Below are 15821 nucleotides of genomic sequence, written 5' to 3'. Positions count from 1 at the left end.
CTTTGGCTTGGTAGATCTTCTCCTTTTTTTCCCTCTACACCAATAGATCTGCTCCTTTTTGCCAGACCCAGGGGGTCAGGCCTACATGTGGCTTTGTCGGTCCCCTTTTGCTATCGTTTTCGTCCATATATGGACAAAAACATTTTCTTACATGTCCCTCTTTTTGATTGGCCAAGCTTAGCGTGACGTAGTTTAGAAACCATTCAGATTTCCGGCCATTCAGATTTCAACCACTAGGAGTCTGGCAGTACCAGGTCCCCTAGTTACCTTGTTTTCCCTCTACACCCTCTTCGCTGAGCAGATCTACAAGCTGAGCTTGTAGATCTGCTATTTTTGTCTCCGCCGGAGGCGGAGAGTATGTTTTCGCTTCGTCCCGCCGTGTGTTCACCTCCCTCCTAGCCAAGCTAACATTGGTCAAGCTCCACGTGACACGTGTCAATATGTTGACACCAATGCCTTTGATTGGCTAGAGGGACGCATGACGAAATAAAATCCTATAAATAGGTGTGTCACTTCAAAAAGCCATTGATGTCTTTTGAAGTGAGGTAAGACAGGATCAATCAGTCTTGATTGGAACAGTACCTTCCAGTACAAATCACCCGTCCGTGCGTGTGTGTGTCCCTCTGAGAACACCTAACATTAAAATAGCACGGGTCTGCTGGCGGAGACTTGTGCTCCGAGGAGCACATTTTCTAGTCTGTGAATGTTTCCGCCAGAATAGGGATGCTATGGAAGAGAAAAAAAAATATGTAAGGGAAGGGAAATTTAGGGAACATTGCCCACATGATACAATTCTTTAAATGTATTTAATATTTAGATCTATCTTTTGGATAATTCATTGGCCTACTGTAAAATCCTTATTTATTTAACTCAGAGTGTACAAATGGAACGGGTCAAACAGTGCTTTATTGCATGTAGTTTTGTCTCTGTCCACTAGATGCCATCCATGTCCATTTATTTTACAGGAGGCCATTCTCCAAAAGTTATAACATACTTTCAACACTGTATTGGGGGGGCGGGTGGGATATTTATTTTCTAAAATGTATATCAGAAACCTGAACAATAAATTATTGTTATTGATAATAATCATTATTATGAATAATTGTCATGCCACCTAAATTTGCAAAGGAATGGATATAGCAAAGAACCCAGAACTGGGGACCCCTCTAAAACTGTCTTCAAAGTCGCGGTGCAACAGTTAATTGAACTAATCAATTGCATCAACAAATAATACATTTTAATAAAATAATATTCTTTTTCAAAAATAATGAAAATAGCTGATATACGAGCTCGCAACATGAGCTTTAGATCACTGGTCAGTCCAATGAAGTATAAAATGGAGCTTAAAAGGATAATTCACTTTTTTTTTAAACGATACGTTTATAACCTCAAATATACAACAACTACTACCGGCTTCAAACGAATGTTACACCCCAAAATAAAAAAAAAAAATTGAATTACTCTGCCCATGTTGCCTGGACTACCTGATAAAAATGTCTAAATTCCTCTTTCCAAAAAAAGGCAGCCCTTTCTGATACACTGAAGAATTGAAGCTTGAAGGGTCTGGGGGTGCTGCTCAGGCCTGTGATCCTGACACATTCATTCTGAGCTAATTTAATCTAACATAACCACGTAAACTCTATATACTTCGTTGACTGTAGTCCCCCACGGGTCCATAGATGGGTTTCCTGTTTGTAAACATGAGAGGATGATGCGCGCGCAGTGGCGGGATGAGCCTGTAGAGGGCGCTATTACCCTAAAAATATCCTATACCCTATTACCCGTAAAATAAATGGTCTTCACCAGGTTTAATGAAAGTAGATTAAATGATGCAGTTTGTAATATCTTCTTTACTCAATAAAAATGATTTGTCGGAAGTTGGATCTGTTTGTATATAATAGCAGCATTATGCCTATTATGCCTATAATAGCAGCATTATGCCTATCTAAATCCCGAAAATAACAATAGAGTGAATGGCGCTTCCGGTTCGTTCTCCCCCGCGCATGCGCAGATTGCGCACTCTGCTCTGTGATGACGTCGCGCGGAAACCCATCTATACTTGGTCCACTCCTTTTGTCCCTCTACACCAGTGGTTCCCAAACTGCGGGTCCCCAAATTATTTTGGGGGTCCCTAGATGATTACCTTAATGTGCAACATAGTTTTTTCACTCATACAGGGTATCTGCACATTTCTAAAGTTACACTTTAATGACTTTTAAGAACTTTTTGATACTAAATTGTCAAAAATTACGTAAGAAAGAAGCAAACATTGTGAACCGATCTACAAGCTCACAACACCTCGCAGTGTGAGGCGTATTTGAACAATATTTATCTGTGGAACCGAGTCAAACTAAATGTAAGGCCTCAACTCCTACAATTCCAAGAGCTTATCAGGGTGGGGGGTCCCCAGTTCAAATATTTTGGGGGGTCGCGGCCTGAAAGGTTTGAGAACATAGTACATAGTGGTATTTTTTCTGTATTACCTGTATTTTCATGTTGATTTTTGAACTGTTTGGTTGCTACTATATATGTCTATGAAATTAATTCAAGGACCCCAACGGAAACAAGTCCGCAAGGACTTTTTTGGCCGGACCTTTTAGACAAAAGCATTATAAATGTAACTGTGTTGTTTTACATTCTTTTGCCTAATAAAAATTTCAATCAATCAAAAACCCTTGCTCTACACCAAATCTCTTTGCCCGAAATAGCAGATCTACATGCTCACAAACACCTTTTTTAATTTGTTGGCAGTTGTATGTAGTTTTCTCTATTTTGTCATATCGTCACTGTGGTGTTTTTGCATGTGGGACTACGGATGGAAATTAGCTTCTAGCTAAATCCGGCATATTGACATGCAATCGTGTGTGGTGATTGAAATGATCGTTAATGTGCACCGTTCCGGAAATAATCAAATACAGTAAAGTTGCATCGGGACGCTTTGTGAGCTTGGCTGTTATTTTCACTACTCGTCATATAAAAAGCAAGTCTTTTGCACAACTACAAAGGCGACAGGTGCGTAGGAGAAGACCAGGCGAGGGCCCCCCAAAAAGAAAGAAACAACAATGTTTCGGTCTGTAGACCTTCATCAAGGTATCTAGGAGATAACCTGATGAAGGTCTAATAGACCGAAACGTTGCTGTGTTCCCATTAAATCTTTTTCTTGCATTTGAAGACAGTGTGCGGAAGTTTTTTTCTTTAACTACTTGTCATATGAAAAAGTGATTACAAATGTTATAGTTTTTTATCGGAAATGGAATGGAACCCCTGGCCATGAAGGTATCGGAGGGTGAATGTGAGACGTGTGGTGTGTGGACATGGGACTGTGCTGATAGGACGAGGAGTGGGGCAGTGCCCTTCGTGCCACGGACCATGTGTCGTCCTCATGAGACCGGACAGGATATAACCATCTAATCGCCTCACAACGCCAGCTGACCGCCGCGCCGGGCCACACCCATTGGAGCCGCACCACTGACAGCCGTGTGCCTTTTGAAAAACCGCACACCAAACCCATGTCGTCATGGCTACGAACCAGTGGTGGAAAAAGTACTACAATGTTTTACTTAAGTAAAAGTATCAATATTGCAATGCAGAAGTACTCTTGTTACAAGTAAAAGTCTGGAATTCTAAATTTACTTGAGTAAAAGTACAGAAGTATTGGTATCAAAATGTACTTAAAGTACCAAAAGTAGAAAGTACTCATTATGCAGAATGTCCCGTTTCACAAGTTTTCAAATGTATGAAATGTCTAAAAATCTTTTGAAAATAGCAGATCTACAAGTTCACAATGCGTCACATAGCGACGCATTGTGAGTTTGTAGATCTGCTATTTTCAAATGGCCGAAATGTATACAGAGCTGAAGTGGTTAATGTATGTTTTGTAGTAATAATCAAAATCTACAAAGTAACTAGTAACTAAAATTTTCAAATAATTATAGTGGAGTAAAAGTACAATATTTGCCTCTGAGAGGTAATGGAGTAGAAGTAAAAGTACTGAAAATTGGAAATACTCCAGTAAAGTAAAAGCACCTCAAAATTGAGTAAATGTACTTGGTTACTTTACACCACTGCTACGAACCAACGACGCATGCAAAGTAATCTTAGGCTATTATCTGACATTGAAGAGGTATTGTACATCTGATTGCGATCAACCCACGTAACTGTCTGGAGACTATCTGAAGGAAGAACTGGTTTATATGTCCTATAATAACCTAATAACCTATAAACTACGTCACTGCTTTTCTAGTCTGGGAGGCATTGCGTCGGAGATTGGACAGCAGGGGCGCGGCCACTGCGTTGTGATTCAAATCAACAGCCAATGAAGAAAAGGGGGCGGGATCCACATGCACTGGGTGTTGCATCTAAATAGGATCGACGGGAAGCAATTTCCCCTTGAGAAATTGCGGCCGCCATTGTTGTGTACTACTGTTTGCCTCTTGTCGGACTTTTTAGACGAGTTGCACAGCTCTCAGACCGGTAAGAGGCGTGTCCGCTCAGATTCTGAGCGTAATTTACATCCCGCCCACAAATACCAGGGCTCTGGCCCAGAAGTTCCTCGCCGAGCTGGCGAAAACTTCTGGGAACTCAGATTACTGCTTTTATGCGTTTTTGGAAAAATTGTGAGGAGGGGTGAAAATAAAATATTTCCACGTATAATGGCATGCCCAAAATAGGGGTTGAAAGTGGTTAAAATGATTTTTAGGGTATAGAATTTGCCTCTGTGTTGGTAAAAGAGGGCAAAAGTAGCAGATCGACAAACTTGTGGATCTGCTACTTTTGATTATTTTTGCGTGAAGCTGTGGTATGATCAAATAGGGTGTTAATCTGCGAAAAACCACAAAAAGAATATGGAGATAAGTTGTTTCTGCCCGACAACAGCGATATATTTGTTATTCATAACTTCCTGTATAGTTGTATGTATTGCAATAATAATGTGTGTTTGCCACAAAATCCCAAGGCACAGCTGGACTTGCGTCATGACACACCAGTGTACCATGGCACACCGTTTGTGAAACCAGTGAGCTACGTAACTTTGCAGTGGTGTGTGTGTGTGTGTGATCAGACAGTGATGCAGGTCAGCAGGTCAGCTTGCCTGCCTCCCTGTCTGTCAGATGCTGGAGTGAAGCCAGAACCAAGATGGTTTTATCAGCCCTCGAAGCAGTCATGCAGCATGCTTCACTTCATTATCAGCTCATCGCAAACTTCCTCTTACATAATGGCTTGATTCACTGTGTCACACAAACAAAGGGGAGAGTCCCGGGGTTGCAAGGAGGCAAGCATCCCAATGCAAAAAACAATTGAGGAGGGAGAGCACTGTACAATGCAAAATAATAGTTTTAATGCCTTCAAACAGCTACATTTTGCAACTTTTTTTGTTTTGAATAGGCAAACGAACATATAATTGGCTTAAGTTAAAATCTTACAGACTACTTTCGAGTACAAGTACTCTTCATTGGTTGCTGCCTGAGGAAACACATTGCTGACTACTGCTGAGTAGTTTGTTTTCCTTAACAAAAACATGTAAATATAGTTGTTTGAAGACATTAAAGCTATCATTTTGCATTGTACAGTGGTCTCCCTCCATTGTTTTGCATTGATTTACAGTGTACCATCTTTAAGTAAGTGATGGATGTTCATCAACAATACATAATTAGTATGATTATAAAAAGATTTGATCTATATATAAGAAATGTAAAACAGTTCCTCTTCCAGTGACGCAAAGCTCAACCAATTCACGAAGCTGATGGGTCAGGTTAGCCGATCAGGGAAGCCGATGCCTGCAACCTCAAACACAAACAGATGTAGTTCGTCCTCCACAGACCCGCGGACAGACGGATACAGAAATTGCCAAGAATTGGCACTGCACACCCCAAGGTCATCTGGGACACTCACTGCAAGATAAAGTATCAGCAAATTGTGATGTTTGAGAAAAGGCCATCTCATTGTGTACAGGAGTTTGACTTGTGTGTCATCTGGCTAGAGATATAGAACATCCACTATGAGTATTGTATTATATCAGGAATGTTCTTTTTTTGTGTGCTCTCCCTCCTCAAGTGTCTTTGCATTGATTTACAGCGTACCATCTTGAAGTAAAGGAAAGTTCTATGTTCATCAACAATACGTAATGAATGACTATGATTATAAAAAAAGATTTGATCTATAATGTAAAAGTGCTACAAGTTTGAACAGTTCCACTTCCCCCTGCCTTGTTTGTAGCGTTCTTCCATGGTTGGATAATGGACCGGGCCTGTGGAGCCATAGCCTCAGGGTCCCTTGATAACCTGGGGGGCACTGGAATGCGAGGGCGATTTACTAAACGATTCTGGGCCAAACGGTCGCCTTAACCTGTTTCTGCAATACTTGTGTTTTTCAGTTCTCTGAAACCGCTGGTCCAATCAAATTGCCGCATGACACTGCTCACCCCCGGGTCATCTGAGACACGCGGCAAGTTTGAGATCAATCTGACGGTGGCCGAATTATGCCTGGGACACAGTGGGACAGGCATACACAAAAGAGTTCTGTGCACAAAGATGCATGTGTAGTAACACGCATCGAGTGGGAATCAAACCCCAGTCTTACACTTTGCAAACCAACGCACAACCTACTGCACAACCTAACTGTTGTGGCCGAATCTTGTCTGGGTGTTTGACAAACAACAGATACAAATAAAATCTGCACGGTTCTCAGCTCCACTTTTTTATTGCGGCTTATTCAACGCTTCGATCTCGGTAGCTCTTCATCAGGGTTTGTTGTCTCACGCACGCACGCACGCATGCACGCACAGACACACACACAATTCTTTTTAAATTATTATTATAATTTTTTTGCACATTTAAAAACAACAAATTTTTAGCAACAGCATAATATCGTGTTGGATGTGCAGGTGAGATTTAGAAAACCCTTTCGGGTTTATAAGGTTAATCTCACCTCACTTAAGAAATACAAGAAAAATTAAAGTAATAGAAACCAAAAATAAATGATTTGGCAACATACATGCAATTATACAAAAATACAAATACAACAATAGATACACAGTATGAATACTAGAGAAAAATACGTTTTAGTATAAAATTGTGTAGGTGCAAGTGTGTGTGGGTGGGTGTAAGAGTGGATGTCCCTGGGAGTTGTTAAATTTGATTCATCAAATGGGTTTTTAGCTTATATTTAAAATGATTTGGTAAAGCAGCCAATGAATGTATAGATAGATGTATATAGTTTAACACTCAATTATGTGGGTCACTTATCCAGTGAGCCAACATCCACAATATCAGCACCCTGACTCTGTTTGACCAGAATGGAACAGAGCCTTCATTAGTATCATTGGTAACACCTGTGAAGGAAGTAAGGAAGAGGCCTGATTTCTTTCCAATATGGCTGCTGTACATAGAGCCTATTAAATGTTTGTGACGTCACGTGACGTGAGGACCAGACGATGACGTCCTCATTTGACACAGTTTCTATCAGTGATGTATCCTTTTTGAGGACATCGGTTTTCAAAACCTGTTCTAAACTTCACTTCAGGACAACTCTCATTATATGTTTTTTGTTTTACTCTGTATGATCTCAGGTAAATACCAGGAGATGTTCACAGTATATGTTACAAGATATAGTAAAACCAAAATCAGTGAAACTAAGATAAAGTATCAGCAAATTGTGATGTTTGAGAAAAGTCCATCTCATTCTGTACAGAGGTTTGACTTGTTGTCATCTGGCTAGAGATATAGAACATCCTGAAATTAATCCAGTGTCAGTGAATGTTGTTAATTGTTATTAAACATTTTCAATTGTTTTTGCTACAGTCAGACCCAGACCGATATACTGTATCGGTCTGGCATTATTTGGCTTATTGACGACATCGGTGTCAGCACTTATGCAGGTGTCCAGATTGTTTGACCATTTCCAACCTGGCGTCCCTAATTTGGGCATGTCACTGTAGGCGAACATTTTCATTGTCTCCGCCAGGCCGAAAGGCATGGCGAGAGAGTATGTTTTGCCCCCTGTCCGTCCGTGTGTGTGTGTGTGTGTGTGTGTGTGTGTGCGTGTCCGTCCGTGTGTCATTCTGTCATTTTGTGGACAGCTAATCTCTGGCACCGTTGTCTTGATCGCAGCCAAACTGTGCACACACACTCCCTGGATGCCAGAGCAGAACCTCTGCTCCAAATTTTTCACATGGGCCTTTTATAGCGCCACCAGGAGGCCGATTTGTGCAAAACACATTTTTGAACAGTACTCCTACAGATTGTAGCCAAAAATCCCCCAAATCGGTACACAGTATCTCTATAGTCATTAAAAGAAACGGCTCGTTTCAGATTTTTCATATTCCATCCTGATTGGCAAAAATTGTCTTTCAAAGTTTGCAGGAGTACTCCGTTTCGAACAAAATGCCTCAAATCATGAACACAGCATGCAATTTCTGTGAAATTTTGCACGCACATTCCAATTAATCCGAGGAAGAAATGCCATTTGAAAATGTTCAAATCAGCCTCATGGTGGTGCTGTAACAGGCCGATTCGTGTTTTTACCTATAACTGCACCGATCAGTGTAAAACTTTGTATGCACATTCTCTAGAGGCCAAGGAAAAACTTTGCCCTGCATTTTTCACATTTGCCTTTTATAGCGCCACCAGGAGGCAGACTTATGTAAAACATACATTTTTGATATTAAGCCTTCAGATTTGATCCAAATTTCACGCAAATCGGTACACATGATCTCTATAGTCATGTGATCAAGACGGATCTGTTTTATTTTTCATATTCCATCCTGATTGGCTAACATTGACATGTAATGTTTGCAGGAGTGGCCCGTTTTGAACAAAATGCCGCAAATCATGAACGCAGCAGCGTCCGATTGCGGTGAAACTTTGAATTCACATTTGCACTACGTTGAGGAACAAATGCCACCCTTTTAACATTGGCCTGTTATAGCGCCACCAGCAGGTCAAATTTAGCAAAACACATTTTTAGGACAACATTTCTCAAATCATCCATGCAGTGCGATTGCTGTGCACGGCCTAGGAATAAATGGCACCCTTTTCACATTGGCCTATTATAGCGCCACCAGGAGGCCATAATAACCTACCTGACCTGGCGGAGACTTGTGCTCCGAGGAGCACTTTTTCTAGTTTCAAATGTTTTCCCAAAAACCTTTAAACATTTTCAAAAATTAAATTGAATCAAATCAAATTTGGGTCAAATCTTAACTCTAATTGATTACAATAGTTTTTCCCCTTTTTGACAAAATATCGGTCAGTGTTATGTAGCGTGTTATGTAGACAGATGCCAGGTCATTGTTGACCTGGCATCCTACAGTGTGTATAGTTTCAATGAATCAATGTACAGGCTGATGATAGGTTCTTGGTTCACGTATGTATTCGTTATTATTAGATTATTGGTTTACTTATGTATTACTTTATTATTAGATTACTATTTCTATGCATTTGATGTATTATTGATGTATTATGATGTATTATCTTGTGCTCTGGATTAAGAGGGTCTGCTAAATGCCTAAATTGTAAATTATCAGTGGTCTAGGACTCTCCAAATCAGGATCGGCATAGGAGCGATCCGTCACTTGCCTAGAGACAATTACATGTTGATTGATTGATTGATTGATTGATACATCTCTCTTCAGGGTTCCCCTATGTAGTGGAAAGCGGGATAAATGTCTTTGCTCCTTGGACACACTGGCCTTACATGACTTGTTGAACAAAGACATTGTTCTAATCGAAAACAACTGGGATTTGTTTTCCAGTTTCTGTAACAGCTCACTGGATTCTCAATCCTGTGCGTACAGAGAGCGCGGAATGGGTGCTATTGTAGGTTAACGCGCTATTTGTTATCTGATTCCACCCTCATGCATACATCACCTGCTTTGTGTTGCCATTGACCGTGACGGTGTAGCCAACTAGAAATGTGTCAGAGGCTTAGATAACGTCTGTTGTGTGCTACGTGCTGACTGTAGGTCAGCATCTGATGAGGGCTAATATTATGTAATCATCTGCTTCATTACACATTCTAATCCTATCTGCTTTCAATCTCGCAAATCTCTCTCTTCCAACCTGTATCACCCCCTTCTTTTCTTTTTCAATACCCTTGAACACGTTTCTAAACAATCTTTCTCTCCATCTCTCGCAGAGTCATTGTTATAGATAACAACCAGTCAAGATGAAAGGGAAAGGGAGACTTTTGTTAGGTTCAGTTTCGGCCAGCTGATTGCTGCTCAGATGGTCATGTTGAGTGTTCGAGGGGAAGCTGTTAGGGGTTAAGCGTCTCAGGGACACTGACATAATCCATTGAGACCAGGGTCTATTTTTCAATGGTGCCCTGTGTACAAAAGGACATTTACAACGATGATTTTACAGACATGACATAGACAACAAGGTACGCATAAATATTATAAAATATAGAGGTTTCAAACCAAATATTACACCAAGCAGGTGCATATGCCTTCTTCCAATAAAAAATCTTTTAAAAATAGCAAAAGAAACAAGGACATCTAACTTCAACTTTTCTTGACATTTGTTCCATCATGCATATGGAGCATACACACTGAAGGCTGTATCTCACTGCTTAGCACTAGTTATCAGGCACCTTCAGCATAACCTTACTGTATCTTGAGATCTGGTACCATGACTTGATGTATTGAGTTCTAATAGTACAGGGTATAGTGCTTAAATTGTACGTAAACAGCACACAATGTAAGAGAATATGGTTGTGGCTTGTGGTCAGTGGTGTAAAGTAACCAAGTACATTTACTCAAGTACTGTACTTAAGTAAAATTTTGAGGTACTTTTACTTTACCGGAGTATTTCCAATTGTCTATACTTTTACTTCTACTCCACTACATCTCAGAGGCAAATAGAGTACTTTTACTCCGCTACAATTATTTGAAAACTTTAGTTACTAGTTACTTTGCAGATATGAATTATTACATTATAAAACATACATTAAGCCCTTTAGCCCTATTTTATACATAGGCTATTTGAAAATAGGCGATCTACAAGCTCACAACGCGTCGCATTGCGTGAGCTTGTAGATCAGCTATTTTCAAACATTTTAGTACTTTTACTTTAGGTACTTTAAGTATATTTTGATGCCAATACTTTTGTACTTTTACTCAAGTAACATTTTGAACATAGGCCTAGTATTTTTATATTGTGGTATTGCTACTTTTACTTAAAATAAATAAATAAAACGTAAAATATCTGAGTACTTCTTCCACTTGTGGTCAAACCTGCCGTGACATCCCCCCTTCCAGTGACATCATGTGTGAATGTACGGAGTGTTCTGGAGAGATGTGTAGGTTTCTTATGTTTTGTGATGACTGTGTCATACTGAGGTTGTACTGTGCTCCACATGTTTTAGCCCTGTTGGCCTATTTAGTCTGTTGAAAGTCCGTACCATTCTGGAAAGGCTACATGCCATGCTGTGAGCCATGACGAGCACAGGTTCTAAATGTACTGTACCACCCTCTGTACTGTAGCACTCTTTATGTGGGCAGGAGTGGCAGCGTGCACGCTTCAAGGACACTACAGAACGTATTGTTACTTCTTGTGTACAGTTTATAGTTTACAGTTTAGGCATTTAGCAGACTCTTTTAATCCAGAGCGATTTACAGTAAGCAAGGACACAAGATAATACATCATAATACATCAATAATACATCAAATGCATAGAAATAGTCATCTAATAATAAAGTAATACATAAGTAAACCAATAATCTAAAAATAACTAATACATACATAAACCAAGAACCTATCATCAGCCTATGTTGAAACTATACCCTGACCTGGCATCTGTCTACATAACATGCTATCTAAGTTACATTTTAGCATTTGCACAATCCTGGAAGGTCGTCAAGGCTAGGGCGAGTGCTACGGGTTGAGGTGGAGTCTGAAGAGGTGAGTCTTCAGATTACGGCAGAAGATTGGGAATGAGTCGGTTCTAATTGCAATGTTATTTTGTGTTCCTTGTCTCTGGCCAGATTGTTTATACACCCGATTGTCTGGGAGAATAAGCTTTTTTGGGTAATCTACTGCCAGTGGCCTGGTGGCTGCGGAGCCATGTACTTTCCATGCTGCATCTTCATCTGAAACAGTCTAAGGTTGGGATGACTGTGATCTTTGATGATTGCGTGAGCTTCAAGCTGACACAACGTCCATCGTACAGTACAATATAATATAATATATGATGGACGTTGCCAAGACATATCAGAATCCACTTTATTGTCACATCACAGGTTTACAGGTGTAAAACAGTGGGTGAAATGTGTTTTTGTGCAAGCTTCATTGTTTGTTATTTCCATGGGGGCAGGGGGTGCAAGGGGAAGAGAGCGAGAGAGAGAGATATATATTTTTTTTACACATAAATATCTATCATATTATGTCTTGAATGGTGGGAGCTTCACATCCACTGATGCACTCGGCTGTCTGCAGGACCCAGGCTGGTTGCATGGTGAAAGTATGGCTGATTTACAGGTGTTCATGCATAGTTGTCTGTTAGATCTTTGATCTGCTCCTCCTGAATCTATTATGTGAGCAGGGACGCAGGAGGGGGGGGGGGGAGGGGGGTTTGAACATACTCAGCTCCATTGGGGCGGGGGGGGGGGGGGATATCCCCCCCCACTTTTGGAATGAAGAAAAAAGAAAAAAACTCCGACATCTACACTTCATGGAGTACATTTTCTGTACCGAATTAACCGAAATAAAGTAACAAAAAAAAAGTAACAAACCCGGAAAAAAAACGTGCACACGCACGGCGCGGCACGGCACGGCACGGAACGCATGCACGTCCCCTTCGGTTCTAAAATGCCCTCTGCGTCCTTGTATGTGAGGACTAATTTCTAATAGAACCAAGTAGTATTTAACACTTATTTGGTGATTGTGTCTCCAACGGTGCGCCTCGCAAGTACGGTCCACCGTCGACCCACCCTCTAGGCAATATTAATATAGGATAGCGTATGTAACACAAAGATAAATCCCCGGGCCCTATTTTCACCAGTGCCTTACCCATTATCCCTAAACGTTGTTTGCCATTTTTTACTATTTTCCAAAACATTTTCAAATAGTTCAAATAGCCAATCTACAAGCTCACAACGTGTCGATGTAGATCGGCTCGTTGAACTGTTTGAAAATGTTTTTAAAAATAGTAAAAAATGGCAAAGAAGTTTAGGGATAATGGGTAAGGCACCAGCAAAAATACCCCCCCCCCCCATCTTTTATTCTTCTGTCTTTTCTTTTCTTTTTTGTTGCAATTTGGAAATAATTATTTTGGCTCTGAAAGTATGTTCATGATTATGATTAATAGAAATGTGATCCCAAATATTGCACACTCTACACAATATTGCGCAGGGTACTTGAGTATTTCAAATTTCCAATACTTTTACTTCTATTTCAATACATCTCGGATCCAAATATTGTACTTTTACTCCACTACATTTATTTGAAAACTTGAGTTACTTGTTACTTTTCAGAAATAAATTATTATATTATGAAACATACATTAACCACTGTAGCCCTATTTTATACATAGGCTATTTGAAAATAGACGATCTACAAGCTCACGACGCGTTGTGAACTTGTAGATCTGCTATTTTCAAATATGTTAGTACTTTTACTTTTGGTACCTTAAGTACATTGTGATGCCAATACTTTTCTACTTTTGCTCAAGTAAATTTTGAATTCTGGACTTTTACGTAACAGAGTATTTATCTATTGCAGTATTGGTACTTTTACTTAAGTAAAGAATTTGAGTGCTTTTTCCACCACTGGTATGTAGTGATGTTCTAAACCGTGAGACACATACAGGGTTGGGAGGGTTGGTTTTTGTTCTGGATGTGGGGCCACTCTCACACCCACAGCTCGCCCAAGAAAGAGAAACAAAGGCAAAGCTAGATAAACAGAATACAATAAAGCTGAAGACCGATATAATGCCTACAAATTGCGTAGGCATTGTGTAGGCATTGCATAGGCAAAGCCAGAGCCTTCTATTAGAGAGTTGCGCCAATGAGGGGTCAGAAACAGCGTCGGTCACGTGGTTCATGTAGCTGGAAATAGTGACAAGGAGCCGTCGACTTCAATGCATTCCATGAACTTCCGGTTTAGGGATTTGTCACTATTCGCCAATATATGTGTATGTAGAAGACCTGGCCCGAAGAAGTGAACGCAGTTGGCGTAACTCTCTAATAGATGGCACTGGGCAAAGCTAGAAAAAAAGAAAGAGAAACCCCTCGCCCAAGAAAGAGAAACAAAGGCAAGCTAGATAAACAGAATACAATAAAGCTGAAGACCGACATAATGCGATATAATGCCTACAAATTGCGTAGGCAATGTGTAGGCACACATAGGTGACATAACATGATATGTTATGTAACCTATAACATGCATTACACATACTTCAGACACCACCAAAGGCTTATCTTTTTCCACGAACTACACAGTTCCGTGACAATCAGTTCCAAACAGAAGCTGAACCTGAAGGTGTGGTATTAACCAAGTCAATACTATGGAAAGGTCAGCCTCTCAGCACAATGCACAATGTTCAAAAACTTAAGTGTACATTTCAACTGGTCATGACAAATGCTAGTCTAAAAGGCCTTGAGTGTGAGTGCAAGGGCTCAAATGGGACAGCACTGTAAAGATGCATCCTTCATTCATGACACTTTCCATTACTTTCCATTACTTAAATGAGTAGTTCTAGTAGTTCTAATATGACTTATTTTCTATACTGACAGTACCGGTGGAGTCTCCTACTGGAGACATTAGCGTCTTTCCACCTTTCAAATTATTGGCTCAGGAATGCATCAAAAACAAAATAAATCTCCTCATATCATGGGGTGTGTAATTGATAGAAAATAAGTAATGTTTTTGGGTGAACCACTCCAAGTTATCCTTATTTTACAGTCAATGCTTTAAAGGCTGCGTGCCTCATGTCCATAACTACTTAATGATTGACTTTTGGAGGATATACCCTGGTAACAGGACAGGATTAAGACTTTGTAGTAGGTCCCGGCCCCCAGGGCTATGATGACCAGTCAAGTGCAACTTCCTATAGATGTATACATACAGGTAGGTTTCCAAACTGCTGTAGCACACGGCTCCAAAATGGGCCTAAGAACGCAGTCTCCAACCACTTCATTGTGTGAGAGCACTGATGCCTCGTTTTGACAATATTTCGGGTGTCATCGTCACTTATGCCATGAGGATGTTTTTGTAGTGCAGAGGTCTTCAACAGGGGGTCCGCGGAGGTACTGCAGGGGGTCCGCGAAATTGTTTGATAAAAAAAAAAAAAAAAGTTTAAAAACTTTGTTTTTTCCCCAAAAATGTCTATGTCTTTAAACATAACATGACATATTTGAATAGCTTAGTATTGAATGCACAATAACATGGTATGTTTATACATATTTTGTAGAGAAAGAAAAGGTCTTTTGCACACCTACTGGGACAACCTGTGCGGGTAGGAGCAGGCTCCAGGCAACCATTTGTTCATGTTTATACATAAAATACAATTGTATACATAAATATACAATATATGTGGTGGCCTACCCCCTACCCTACGAGGTAGGGGGTCCCTGCTCCATCGCCCCATCAGTTTGGGGGTCCCTGGTCTGAAAAGGTTGAAGACCCCTGTAGTGAATCCATAGGGCTTTGACTGCTGAGACGTAAGCAGACCACTTATTAATTGTGGAAAGACCTCCTGCTTCAATAGACATACATGGAGCAATGTATGTACATTAGGAGACGCGGCTTTCCCCACAGAATAATACAACCGATCTGCTGTGGATCTTCAACTTTCAATAGAGCTTAAGTGGACAAACAGGCATCAGAC

Source organism: Gymnoscopelus braueri, assembly GCF_963280865.1.
Source record: "Gymnoscopelus braueri genome assembly, chromosome: 7".
Taxonomy (NCBI): domain Eukaryota; kingdom Metazoa; phylum Chordata; class Actinopteri; order Myctophiformes; family Myctophidae; genus Gymnoscopelus; species Gymnoscopelus braueri.
This window is presented reverse-complemented; position numbering follows the sequence as displayed.